This window comes from Hippocampus comes, unplaced genomic scaffold, assembly GCF_001891065.2.
Source record: "Hippocampus comes isolate QL1 unplaced genomic scaffold, H_comes_QL1_v1.1 scaffold156, whole genome shotgun sequence".
In the NCBI taxonomy this organism is placed as follows: domain Eukaryota; kingdom Metazoa; phylum Chordata; class Actinopteri; order Syngnathiformes; family Syngnathidae; genus Hippocampus; species Hippocampus comes.
In genome coordinates, this window is record NW_017805744.1 from 7,538,612 (window position 1) to 7,553,117 (window position 14,506).

Consider the following 14,506-nt stretch of genomic DNA (forward strand, 5'->3'; position numbering starts at 1 on the left):
TAGGAATTTGAATTTGAAAGAAGTCTGGAATATGAGAGTGGAGTTTCCGTGCCACAGCAACAATAGGTGAGCAACACTTTTTTTTCAAAGTCAAGATGTATGAATATTATTTTTTAATTTTTAAAATCTATTATTAATTATTTTAGTATTGTAATTAATCTTGTTGCATGTTGTCTTGAGAGGGAAGAAATTTCATCTGTGTTGTATGGACATTTGACAATAAAGCTGTGCTTAACTTGACTTGATTATTATCCATCCATCCATCCTTCCATGGCTCAGTGGGTCGTTTCCCAACCCACAGGTTGGTCGTTCGATCCCCGGCCATTGCGACCATGCCAAAGTGTCCTTGAGCAAGATATTGAACCCCGGTTGATCCTGAAGCTGCGTCATCAGTCAAATGAGGTAACCGTGTGAAGCGCTTTGAGTACCCGAGGTTGAAAAGCACTATAGAAGTGACAACCCATTTCCCATTTAACCCTCCCAACCCTGCTTTGTTGCACAATGTGACCAGGGATAGATCGATACTTTATCATACATAGATACTGTCTTTTAATTCTGCCTTTTTTCTGAAAATGCATTCGATTGATGCTTTTTTAAATGTAAAATATTTGACGATTTCTTCCAGGGAGCATGCCACATTTTTCCCCCCTGAGTCGTTTCATCGGACCGTAACATATTTTCCCACATGCATTTGAGAGCGTGTTTCAACTTTTCTTTGTAAGATCAGTGCTTCTGATGGTCTTTAGGCCAGCAAAGAAGGCTTTGAAGACACTGATCTCATGCCACTGGTACAAGTGTAGGCAAGGAGACCCACCAGATATTCTCTGTCATTATGAGGTGGATGATAACAAAATGTGTCAGTTGATAACATGAATAATTAGCCACGCTTGCAGTGAATCAAAATCTTCTTCAGGGACCCATGGCAGTCGACTGGTAGACTGTGAGGGACGTAGGGGGAGAGAAAAAAAACTGTGTGTGTCCATGTTATCATATCTTTTGTGTTAGTGTATGTTACAGCTTGTGCAGCCTATCAGTCTCACAGTGGTACTTTTCTTGCTGTCCTCCCTTGAAAAAAAAGGAGCAAAGTGGAAAACCATCCACCGCAAACTGAAGAATGTCAAGCTGAGTGCAGCTGAGCTGTGCAATGGGGCCTGAGAAAACCACCACACCACCAATGGCTCCTGACGAACACTGACCGTCAGTTCACAATCCACCGTTTTCTGAAATAAGTCTGAATTCAATCCTGTCAGGAATATGAAATGTAACACTTTTGTATCTTGCCTGTCTGAGGTTTGTCGGTCCTTCCAAGAATCTGAGCATTCTTCTAATGAATGAATCTGCACTACCATTACATGGTTCATTTAGATCAGGGACTGGCAACTGGTGGTCCCAGGCGACGTGCGGCCTGCGCCCATTCTCAGTGGCCCACCGATTATTTTTGTTCAAAATCAGAAACATGTTTCCTCTACCACATTGGAACAGTTTTAAGTTTTAATAACACCATTCACCACTCGAAGGAAGGAATCACTTCTTAGCGGGTTTTCTACATCAGAGAAGAAGTGAGAGCACGCCATGACGAAAATCAGAAAATTGTCTTTTTCAGGTAAAATAGGAAACAGGTTATATGTTCACCAAATGGAAAGGTAAATCTAGGTGCCTCGTTTACTTAGAGACCATGAAAGGTTTTGCAGCAAGCTCTTATGACTTGCCCAACAAAAAAAACTTCACTCAGCCATTATCTTGTACACTGAAGCTATCAGGACTGCTCTCGTGGCTTACCTCAAATCAAAACTACACAAACAACAGTGATTTTTTTTTCATCACAGGAACTATTGATACTTCCTTTAAAGTGCATGATGGGTTATGCATGAACATATTAAACACTGTGAATTTTTAGCATAGACCAGTGGTAGTTTTAAGAAATGTTGCAGAATATGTCCTGAAGTACAGTGTGGAGTACCTCTGACAAAGACAGTTCAGATGTTCTTGATCTTGCTTCCTGGCATTAGCTATTTGCCCTAATGGCTCTACTCCTCCCAACAGTGAGGAGTGCACCTGCCCACCTGCTACTGTTTAATTGACACAGGCTGGATGTTTTCACCCAGCAAGGGACCCTAAATGAACAAACTGCCATCAGGCTGCTCTCTACGCTAGCGTAACTCAGAGATCAGAGTAGTGGGGACAGACACTCCCATCCTTTAGCCCTTCCAGGGGTGGAAGCCAGGCCTTTCATCCCTGCCCAGGCCCACTGCCAGCAACAGTGTGAATAATTCACCACCTTCTGCATAGGCCAGCCAAAACACAGTCCCCGTATGTTCGCTAAATCCGCGTCAGCATATAGCACAACATGCACTCACTTTTTCGTTTTGTCCCCAATGATGATGTTATAGTGCTTATTAAACAAACACGTGTTGGTATTGACTTCATGCTACTTTTGGGTAATTTTGTGAGTTTCTCTGAAAGATGCCACAAGAAAGCTGATAAGCATGAGTCCTTGGAGATTGCACAGAAAGGAATTAGATTGTTTCTTTCTCTCTGATCTAAATTGAAGTTCCAGGAGCAGGTTTAGTAAAATCTGCTTTTATGATTGAACAGCTTATGACCTACTCATCACTTTCAGGAAAACCAATTTCCTTGATCTCTTTGTACACACTCTCCACTCAACACCTTATTATAGGTATTTGAGTGATGTGTGTGTGTGTGGAGGGTGTGTGTGTTTGTGTGTGTGTGTGTGTGTGTGTGTGTGCGTGTGTGCGCGTGTGCGCGTGTGCGCGTGTGTGTGTGTGTGTGTGTGTGTGTGTGTGCGCGCGTGTGTGTGTGTGTGTGTGTGTGTGTGTGTGCGCGCGTGTGTGTGTGTGTGTGTGTGTGTGTGTGTGAGTTTTAGGGGCTATTATGATGTTAACAAAGGGGCTCTTGATATTTCATTTTATCTCAGAAATGAATAGGAATTTCAGAAATATTCTGAAATGATTGCAAAACGACAGAGAAGTGTGAATTCATCCTTCCTGTGTCTAAAAACATTGTGTTACGAAAGTGAAACACAAAAACACAAATCACAAATATTGCCCTTGGGGCCCGATACTATTTTAGTGGTCAGCAAAACTGAGGACATTTGTCTCGTGTATGTGATCAACATTGGAAAGATGGCAAAACAGTACTAGTATGTGAAAAATAATGCAAGAAGAACCATATGTTATGTTGCAAAAAGTTTGTGCATTATTTGTCACAGTGGCTTGTCTCTGAGTGAATCTAACCTTGATTTGTCTGTTCACGTGGACTCGAAAACAGTCCATTTTAAAAACAGAAAGTGATGCGGTTGTATCTTGAATCTTGTTTATTTTTAAAATGTATTCTGCTATGGCTTCTAGTTATCTGTTAAAAATGTAGTTCGTAACATAATCCAATTACCGGTACCGTAATATTAAACATTATTAAAGTTTAGTTTATTATTAATCCCTAGTTCTGGGGTTGTAGAAATTGTAAAGCTATTCAAATGCTTTACAGTTTTCCCTATCACTCAAACCAATATTATTGTCACTCATTTTCCTTCAAATCCACTTCTAAAAATTTGGACAATATATAGGAAAGTGACAATGCATATAAAGAAGGCCTAAACTACAATGATGCAATAATATACGGTTTTAATATTGTGCAATCATCTTCCAAGAGACTTCATTTGAAGTAATACTGTCTCTCCTTTGCCATTTCAAGAAAAGATTTGACACTGAGATGGAATTTGTTAAAAATGTTGAGCTGCACAATCAGGCCTTGTTTTCTGTGCTTTGGAAATATCCACATTCTGATCAGTTAATCGTGAGCACAGAATCAAACCACCAGCAGTGGAAACATAGAGGTCAACTCCTCCTCTTAGTGAGGTATTTCTGATGGGTCTTGAACTTGGTGACATGGAGCACCTTTCCCTCATTTAAACCAGAAAACCGTCTCCACAGATTTTTTTTTTAATTAAATGGATGATAGAACAATGGAAATACTTATCTTGGAATATTTTATTTTGCCCTTTAAGTTCAAGCCCCATTATCTTTTTCCCAATCACTGTCAATGCATCAAGATTCCCCCGCACAGAACAGCGCTTTAATACTCTGAGCACAGAGGTTGCGAAGATGAGGAAATTAAATGCTTAAAGCGTCAAAAAATTCAAATAGTGTTGCGAGACTTAGATAAGCGATACATTTCTGCCCTTACAGTGGTGTGGTGTTTTTTAATTTTTTTTCAAAGCACTCAACCCCCCCTAAAAAGGAAGGCTATGACATTTTCTAAACTGTTAACAAGCCAAGGTACATGCCATTGCTTTCGGGAAGAAATGTCCTTCTCATCTACAGAAGGCATTCAAAAGGCCGATATGCTTTTCATAAGACTATAAAATTATGTTTAATTCAAGAACGTGCAAGAGGAAGTTTACCCATCCATCCAGCTTCTTCCACTGAACGAGAGTTGGGTCGCCGGTGCAGCACCTTGATTAGCGAAGCAGGGACTTTAGACAATTTTATATGATGAGTTTAATGTTTTGGTAGCCTATATGTAATACAGTACCCGGAAATGTACGAGCACAAGCTAACAGTAAATGTACTGTGTTTGCTATGGCTGGGTACTTGACATGCCATGGTGTGAGGGCAAGCAACAAGCTGTGATTCCATTTTCCAAGCTCCTTTGGTGGACTCTGTGTGACATTTGATTTCATTTCCGGGCAAGGGAACTAGTGGACCAATGGTTTTACTCACAATAAGGTCGTTCTGAGCTGGCGTTGTCTGGTCCCCACACCGAGGACCTGTTCGCTGTTGGTGACTGGGTGACCCAGCCAGGGGCATGAAGCCCCAAACAACTAGGATCACTGGACCAGACAAACCCCTCCAACACTGTAAGGCGATGGCTCATGGAAGGGAACTCTGATATTATAAGTTCTAAATATTGATTAGGATTATGAGCTATTTTTTTCAGACGAAATCTTCATCTTCATACGAAACGCCGAAAAGATTGCCTCTTGTTACGAAAGAAATTTCAGGATACGAAGGGTAAAAATACAGTATGGGCTGCTCATCGCAGCTCCGAATTGCAACATACGTATAGCTTCTCTGCCATTGGCTATTACCTAGCATCTTCCTGGCATCCCATTGGCCAAGAGCAACCTCTACCGTATACGTCTACGTGTGTAGATACATAGACAGATAGATATGTGTGGATGCAGCGTCGTCGTCATTCGCCCCTCGGGCCATGAGGCGTCCCAATAGTCTTACATAAATGTGAGTCACCCAGAAAAAGTGTTCACCAGTCGGGCGATCGCTTACAATGCTGGTGTTTGCCTTGGACATTTTCAGAAGATTGTTAAAACTCGACAAAAGCAAACGTCCTTGGATCAGTCCTTTCTAAAACGCCAGGCAAAAACCACTTCTGAGAGAGAACATGAACTAAAGAGGGCAAAAAATTATGAGGATGCAGTTCACAGTTAAATGACCATTATTTTTATTCTTTATTCTGTTTTTTACATGATGCACAATTCTCATTTATTGTGCAATAATCTAATTGTAACATGTATTTGTTACATATTTTGATGCATTTTTATGGTTTAGAAAACATTTACTTCTGTATTTTTTGTGTGTGTGGGGGGGGCGGCGGGGGGGGGGGCTTGGAATGGATTCGGGCATTTACATGGAAAACGTGTCTCGACTTACAAAATGTTCGAGTTAAATTTCTTCCAGAACCAATTAATTTCTGTATAAATATACAGGTACAACTGGTGTACTGTTTAACAGGAACTAAATACACTACAAAGATCAGCCAGCATGGATGAATTACCCGGGACATCACGAGACAATATTGGAGGATCTAACGAAGAAAACAAAACGGGCCAGGCTAATATTCTTTAAAGCCATTGTCAAAGGTTTCGTCATCTCTAACAAAGGCTAGTAGGGGTTGCTCAATTAATAGAATGAAAAAAAAAATCTTAACGGACTGATCAAACTGTTTAGCAAGATTAATCCAAGAGAGATGATTTTAATTTCTCAATGCCCCCACAGCGGTGACCTAAAATTAATTGTTTCTACAGAGGAAGAACCCTTGAGACGGACACGGTAATGTCGAGAGAAATTCTGGGTAATTACATAAGTGTGGAACATTTTTATGTGAAAAGACAATCTTGGGTGATGCAAGTTATAAAAGGAGAAAGCTGACCTGAGGCGAGGGAAGAGCAAATTATAGTGTTGACATTATTGCACTGCTGAGACTGGGACGGCTTTCACAAAGAATGGCATCCTGGAACATTCATTACTGCAAATCAGGCCCTATCTCATCAGTATCTACTGTAAATGGGGCATTGATGTGTGTGCTTAAATCGGAGAACTAACAACAGAGAGGTCCATCTAAGGCCGGGTCTAGACAGGCAGGTATGAGGGGGGGCAGCCACAAATCTTGAGGGGGCATTGTGCTCCATCACCTTTTAGCATGTCGAACTGACAAATTCACTCACTCGATGCGGCCACACAGTCTCTTCTCTGAGAATCGGCTGCAGGCTTTGCTACGAGAAGAATTTGATTATACGGTTTTGGTTGTTGTTGAAGACTGAACAAATAAAGATTGTTTGAAACTTGCTTTCCAATAAATCAATATCAATTTGAATTGAAATTAAAGCAAAAACGTAAAGGGATATTTAGCATATGTACTGCATTTGCAGCAGTAAAATGTTAATATTTTTTCTATGATGACTGCAATTTTACAACATGAGGAATTTTCACGTACATTGAATAACTCTTAAAATGATTTTTAAAAGAAAATAACTGGTCGCGATGTTTGTTGAACACATGACTAGATAGCGGTCATTTGTGTCAACGCTGGACGACACTGCACATTTATATACAGTGTCTTCTTTAATCACATAATTTACCAGTACTCCAAAAAGCAATACTACATACTAGCGTTTCAGATCTTGAGTATTTGTTTATCCAGCGATGTTACTCCATGTTTTCGGACTCCCATGTACGTTTGCAATGTTAAAATAGCATTGTTAAACAATGCCTTCAGTACCAGCACAGTTGTCACTTTAATGCCACATAATAAAATTAAGTGGAATAACAGATCACCTTCATATCACACAGGCACTCACCTTCCTCCAGTTTATATATTGTGCCAGTTAACTTGCAAAGGACTGTGGGAGCATCATATTTTATTTTCCCGTGTGTTATTGTGTTTTGGGGGTCCCCTCTGTAGGCTGTAATGCACTATTGATTTGTTGAGCAAATGTGTCTTTGTTTTTTTTTTTTCCTGCTTCCCCCACTGAACAACATCATGAAAAAAAAATAATGAAACACTATTCCTCTGGATTCTTTGTTACTTCTGGTCGTAAAGGGAATACAATATAATTTGGTCATGTTTAATCTGAAATAACAGCATGTCAAATTGCCCTTGTCTCTACAAATCGATAGCTTGGGGATTTTAGAATATCCTTGAAGAGCAGTCAGGTCGAGAGCTGTCACTGCTAAGCCAACATACCCACTCTGATCTGCCGCCCCCTCTGGGTTAAAGAGATGCAAGAAAAAGGTTAAGCCTGTGACAATAACCTAAAAGGGCAAGATAGTTTCGGAGCGTAATGACTGTGAGTGACACATTTTTGTGTTGGGCGGGGCACAAGTAAGTGAACCACAACAGTTCAGCAAAATATGTATCACTGAGCATGGTCCTTGTAATACCAGGTGGTCTCCAATTGCGCACATCCCATGCGTGGCCGACAACTTTCCTCCAAATTATTAAAAAATGTACAGTAGCCTCTATCTTTTCAGAAACTCAGTCATATGTTTGTTTGGTTTCCACTGACATTTCCAAGTCGATCATTTCATTTTGCTCATGTGTTGCTCTCACGTGTGTTCCAATGATGAGAATCATCAGTGCAAACTAAGGGGGAAGAAAACTCTTCAAAATAATGGCATTCTCCAAGACTTTTACACGTGTTGCCAAAAGCACATGAAATCTGTTCAGGCTAACACGCCATTTAGCGCCTGCTATTTAAGATCTTAAAAAATCAGGCCCTGAGACTCTTATACAATGGCAGGAGTGACATACCATTAATTTAGTGACGACTCATTACTGCCAGTATCAAGGTTACATTACACCAATTAAGGCAACAAAGTGATTGTGTTACATCCAAACTGTGAATGAATTAAGAGCATCTGATTAAATTGAAAAACATGAAAGTGTAAAATGTAAATGAAATAAAAGCAATTCAAACATATTATATGGCTGGGTGTTAGTAACATAACTAGAAGATAACATTTGTAAAGAAATGTTCCAGTTTAGCGGCACACGTCAAAATTTGCATTTGGCACCTCATATACACACATTGAAAAAGCAAAACTGCAAGAGGATGTATAATTGACACAACTCACCTATGTCGTGTGTGCGTGTGTGTGTGTGTGTGTGTGTGTGTGTGTGTGTGTGTGTGTGTGTGTGTGTGTGTGTGTGTGTGTGTGTGTAAAGGGTTGTGGGGGTGGGTAAATCTCTACAAAATGAAGGGATTGAATTGTGGTGATGCTTATGAAAAAAGACAAAATGACCAGTTATCAATGAAAGCACATCAGATTTTAAGCATGCACAGCCTATTTTAATGTCAGCTAGATACATGTTGAGCCCAGGAACCAAACCAATCCTCTATCTGATGGAATCAGTGAATTGGCTTGTCCTCAGCATGACAGCAGGCAAAACGCAGGGCATAAAAACAAAGCCATGTCTTGCAGCGATTTTGACAACTTTTCTTTTCCTACTTCTCTCATCTAACTAAGCTATTGTCTTTTGGGCACTATCCTGAACCCCCCCCCCCCAAAAAAACAGGCTCTTTCAAATTCTTTCCAGGAAGCTGATTTTCTCAACTTTGCACAAATCTCACAAGAATTCTTACAAGCCCTGCAAATATTGTGGTCTTGTCACAAACATCCATTTGGAGCAAACATGCAGCACAGTACCTTGAATTCTACTTCTGTGCCACTGTTGATCCCACACAAAGTGTTTGGCTCCATCAACGAATCATGAACCATCTGCCCAGCCGAGTCTGAGCATGGCATGAGCGATGTCTCTCTTGTTATCCTTTATTAATGAGGCATTGTACGTTTGCCAAAGAATTACAGCGCCACAAGCAGATAATATGCAAATGTCGCTTGCTTCTGTGAAACGTCAGCGCTGTGTGGACACTTGGCTGAAGAGAGGGGTGAAGTTGTCAACTGATCACCACCTGGTGGTGAGTTGGCTCCGATGGTGTGGTGAGAAGCCGGTCCGACCTGGGAGACCGAAAAACTACGGTGAGTGTTTGTTGGGAAAGTCTGGCAGAACCCCTGTCAGAAAAGGTTTCAACTCCCAGCTGGCCAAGCGGATTGCAGCTTACAGCGGTTGCCGAGGCAAAAACTCGGGCGTGGCAGGAGTTCAGCGAGATCATGGTGACCGACTCCCGAACAACTTTGAAGAAATTCTGGTTCACTATCCAGCGTCTCAGTGCACCATTAACACTGTGCATAGTGACTATGGGGCACTGCTGACCTCGACTTGGGACGTTGTGAGGAAGTGGGGAGAATACTTTGAAGACCTCCTCCATTCCACCAACATGCCTTTGTTGAGCAAACAGAGGCTGGGGACTCTGAGGTGGGCTCTCCTATCTCTGGGGTTGAAGTCACTGAGGTGGTTATAAAGCTCCTCGGATGAGATCCGCCCGGAGTTCCTAAAGGTTCTGGTTGTTGTGAGGCTGTCCTGGTTGATACGCCTCTGCAAAGTTGTGTGAATATCGGGGACAGTGCCTCTGGATTGGCAGACCAGGGTCGTGGTCCCTTTTTTTAGAAAGGGGGACTGGAGAGTGTGTTCCAAATAGAGAGATCACACTCTTCAGCCTCTCTGTTAAGGTCTATTCAGGGTTACTGATTACTGTCCAGTGGGAAGTTAAATCTTCGATTCAGGAGGAGCAATGTGGTTTTCATCTCGACCGTGAAAAAGTGGACCAGCTCTACAACCTCTGCAGGGTCCTCGAGTGAGCATTGGATTTTGCCCAACAAGTCTACATGTGTTTTGTGGCCTTGCATAAGATGTTCGACCATGTCACTCGTGGCATTTTTTCGGGGGTGATATGGGTTGTTCGGTCTCTATACCATCAACGTCAGAGTTGATTGGCATTGGCAGCAGTAAGTTGGATTCGTGTCCAGTGAGGGTTGGACTCTGCCAAGGCTGCCCTCTGTCACTGATTCCGTTCATAAACTTTATGGACAGAATATCTAGGTGCATCGTCTGCTGTGATGCAGACTATATCGTTCTATCGTGCTGAAGAAGGAGCTGATCCAAAAGGTGAAGCTCTTGATTTCCTGGTCGATCTACATTACTGCCCTCAGCGATGGTCACGAGCAGAGGGTCATGACTGAAAGAACGAGATCCCGGATACAAGCGACTGGAATGAGTTTCCTCCACAGGGTGCCCAGACTCTGCCTCAGAGATCAGGTGAAAAGCTGGGTGATTCAAGAGGGACTCAGATTCAAACCGCTGCTCCTCTACATCAAAGAGAGGCTTGGGAACTCCTTGGGATTCCCTGGGAAGAGATAGAAGTGGCTGGGGAGAAGGAAGTGTGGGCTTCCCTGCTAAAGCTGCTGCTGCAGCGACCTGGCCACAGATATGTGGTCGAGATGGATGGATTAATTGATGGATGCATGGGTGAAGTTTCAGATTAAACCTAAAGTGCTCTGTAACCTTTCAGGTGAAAAATACTTCAAACTACATTTTGCACAACTTGCAGCAGAATATCAATATATGCAGTAATAATGTATTGAGATCAAGTAATCCTTTAGGTGTTGTATTCTTTTAACACCATATACTGGATGGTAGATGTCAGACAAAGAAAAATGTCATCTTTAATCTGTAAAAAAACATACCTGATTCCCTTATAGAAAGTCTTACTCCACTGAGCAGGATGAAATGGAAGAGCTTTTCAATTTGTTCACGATGGTCTTTGACATTTCAAACGTGGTACACTTTCCGTTTGATTTCTTTTGATGCCTTTTTAAATGGCTGTGCAGATCCACTTGCAATAACTTTCTATTGTGCAAGCTGTGCTTGCAGAGGTTTGATCAATAGGAGCTTTCGTGATTTAACAGCACACCGAAGACAAAGAGAATGTCATTATGGCTCGCAAATGGCAGCATGCGGTGTAATTAGAAGGAAATTACCCAGAGGTCAACTCACACCTGAAGGGAAATTCCATGGCTTGGGCCAGACGTTGATGGAGCACAATGTTTGGTCAGGGTAGAGACATTAGTTTGGATTCACTAAAGCACTGGGTTGTACTGTATGTGTAGTTAAAAAAAAAAACGTCTCTGCAGTCTCTACCCAATCCATAAATGCACTAAAATGACCTACGACCAAATGACCTAAAAAAAAACAACTAATAGCTGCAAAACAGTTGCAGCACAAACAAACATTTTAACGGCACAAATGAAGCATAAACGTAACAGACTATTTGCCCCAATTTTTGTATGGGGCTGTGGGCAAACTTCAACCCAGGTCTAGCATGGGTGCCATCTAGTGGTGAATAGTGTTATTACAACGCCAAACTAGTTGATCCCTGCATACCCAAAGTTTGGAACTCGTGCATTTGCATATGTGCAACGTGTATGTTTTTAGGTATTTGTCAGTGTTGGTTGAGCTGGGCATGGGTCGCAGGCATGCTGGAACTTATCCCAGCCGTCTTCGGGCAGTCGGCGAGGTACACCCTGAACTGGAGGGCACAGAGCTCGACCAAGGTTGAATCATCTTAAACATGTTACACTCCGACCTTTTAGGGGCAGCTCCATCTGCTGGATTTGGTTGCTCCTCTTGGCCTCGCTGCAAGTGGACCATAACCTGACATCAATTCTTAAAGGAAAATATCTGGTTTGGAGCTGATAAATAATTAAGATGCATTACAACCTCCCCTACTGTGACTTACATCGACTACAAATCAATCTCAGCTCCCTTCCTACCACTCCCTGCTTTTCAGGACATGAACCAGGTCATTATTCTCTTCCTGCTGGCATGGAGTTCAAGCATATCAGCTGCTGACCAAAATGCAGATCGTGCCCACTTTCACTTAAAATTGTACTCCAGGGTGTTGAAGTCAGAGTTACTGTTTTTGTAAGCTTGCAAATGTACTTAAACATTCGTTTGCTGTTGTCTTCCAAAAAGGGACTGTTCAGGATACCTGAAAGCACGGTGACTCTTGGTTGGGATGAAGACAAGGCTTTCAGGGGATGCCCAATCCCAGTAACACACTAATCTTTCGTGAAGGGAAAATGAACATACATTAGATCATACATTACACTGCTGCATCTGGCTGCCACTGAGCTGGAGTAACCATGGCAACAGGCTGCTGGGAGACATTCGAGTGAGTGTCAGCTGGAGCTCGAGTCAGTTGGCCTCCAGCTTATGAACACTGAAATAGATTAGTCTATTGCGAAACCATAAACATCACACTTGCATGTAGCTTGATGGCTATCGTTGTCGCTGGAAGTTGAAATAAGATCATGGTGAGACGCACATACTCACGCACAAGTTTTTGGGCAAGGATCCAACAAAATGGTCGACATCAAAGCGCTTGGGTGGACGCACATCCGCTTTCAGACACTGCTCAGGGCAATGTGCAATGCAAAATTATACGGAGAGCATCAAACAGATGAGGGCAGGGCAAGGACAGGAAGATGGAGATAAGCCGTCCTTTGATTTGTTTGCGATTGCTGCAAATGGCTCCACCAGTGAGCAGGGCATCAACCTCTGAGCTGAATCAGGTCATTGGGAGATGTGAAAGTCATTGCCATGTTTTTTGAATACGTTATAATGGCAGTAGAAAACCATAAACATGCAAGTGTCTAAAAAGAAGAGGGTTGTTTGCATAACTAATAGCAAAGCATGAAGACTCTCCGCCAGCTACAAAGCGAAAAGGCAGAAGACCGAGAGGAAGGAGGAGGAATGAAATGATAAGAATAAATCCAGAGAGGAAGAAAGAAAAGAGTGTCGATGAAGACTGATGCTGGAACCAAACAGATTCGAAAACAAGCAAGAGGCTGAGTGATGTCTAATCCTGTCAAGTGCTTTTAGGTCGGTTTAGCAGGTCATGGATTATATAAATGAGCAGAAATAAGGTGGCCTGGACAAAAACATTCGAGTGCGTCATACGAGAGGAGAGATTATTTACTGAAGAATCACGTCATGAAATAAACATGAGGAATCATTTTCTCACCCCCTTTAATCCACCTACTCAAGTAGGACATGGTTGTCTCTCTCCTCGCTGTAGCAAACTCTTACACTTGGGAGAATTTGTGCCTCCTCCCAGAGAGGACGCTCATGCTACTGTATGTCCACACCATTCAACACAATGTTTACGAGATAAAGTTCACTTGCCAATAGCGCATGCTGAGTTTGCCATACACAAAAGTGATGCTCTTCATCGGGTTTAAGATTGGTGTTGCAGCTTTTTTTACCACTCCACTCTTCGATTATTTTCCTGCCCAACCACTCTTTCGGCTGATGCTTTTCTCCGTGCGATCCCATCTCATTTTTATGGCACGTTAATGTCCGTGCTAATTAATCTCATTTGATCCTAGAATGAATTGATGTCATTGCTTTGTCACTTTTGGACTCGGGTAATTAAAAACAATACAAGGAAGATTCTAGTGATGCAGTTTCATGCCAATTTGTTCAGCGCTCCTAAGCACCATTGCGTTTGCCGCCTAGTCTAATTATCTAGCCTAGAATAAAGGTGAGATGTGAGCTGTTTTGGGAATATGTGAAAGCGAGCAAACCTGGACCAAATAATTGAATAATTTGTGACATATATACAGTGCCGTGAAAAAGAAATTGAATTGTCATTTGTAAAACTGCATTTTGTATTTCTTTGGGTTGTCTCTGAGTGATATTCGAATTGGCTTTGATGATTTGAATGCTTTGTGTGTGATAGATATGAAAAAAAAAACTGAATTCAGGAGGGGGTGGGAAATACTTTTTCACGGCACTGGACCGTATTTTCTCAAATAGCGTCTGGTCGATTTATTTATTCACCTCTTGAGAGTCTGCAGAGCATTCATTAAGAGGAAGTGTCTATTTCAGACGAGACCGCTACTTGTATGAATGCTTGAGCATTGTCTTCAATATTGACTGAATGGTCAATGGATAGTTGTTACTTCTGGTTTATACATCATTCAAAGTGGTGAACTATTTCATTTTCTATTGGCTGCGTTGCTACAAGGACATATGCTCCTTTGAGGTAATTTCTTTTTTTTTTCTACTCTAATGGGTTGCTTTGTCCGAGAAATAAAGCCTTGGTTGCTTTTCCTTTCTACGCGTGATGTCCTCACGCGGCGCGGTATTCCGAAACATTTTTCGTCGCCGGTAAATGTTGAACAATGCGATTGAGACTTGGCAACTGGATGAGGACTATTTGAGGATTAAACCTCTTAGATTTATGTTGGGTTGATATGAAATGATATGCACGCATCAAGCTCTGTGA

At 41.9% G+C, this 14,506-nt stretch overlaps 1 long non-coding RNA gene across 1 annotated transcript; it reads left to right on the forward strand.

The window, feature by feature from the left end:
- Positions 1–265: 265 nt before the first annotated feature.
- LOC109524227 (uncharacterized) lies at positions 266–13,962 on the forward strand. The gene is made up of 3 exons (XR_002169926.1): positions 266–278; positions 7,582–7,584; positions 13,855–13,962. It is a non-coding gene; the product is annotated as an uncharacterized LOC109524227 (long non-coding RNA).
- The last annotated feature ends 544 nt before the right edge of the window (positions 13,963–14,506 follow it).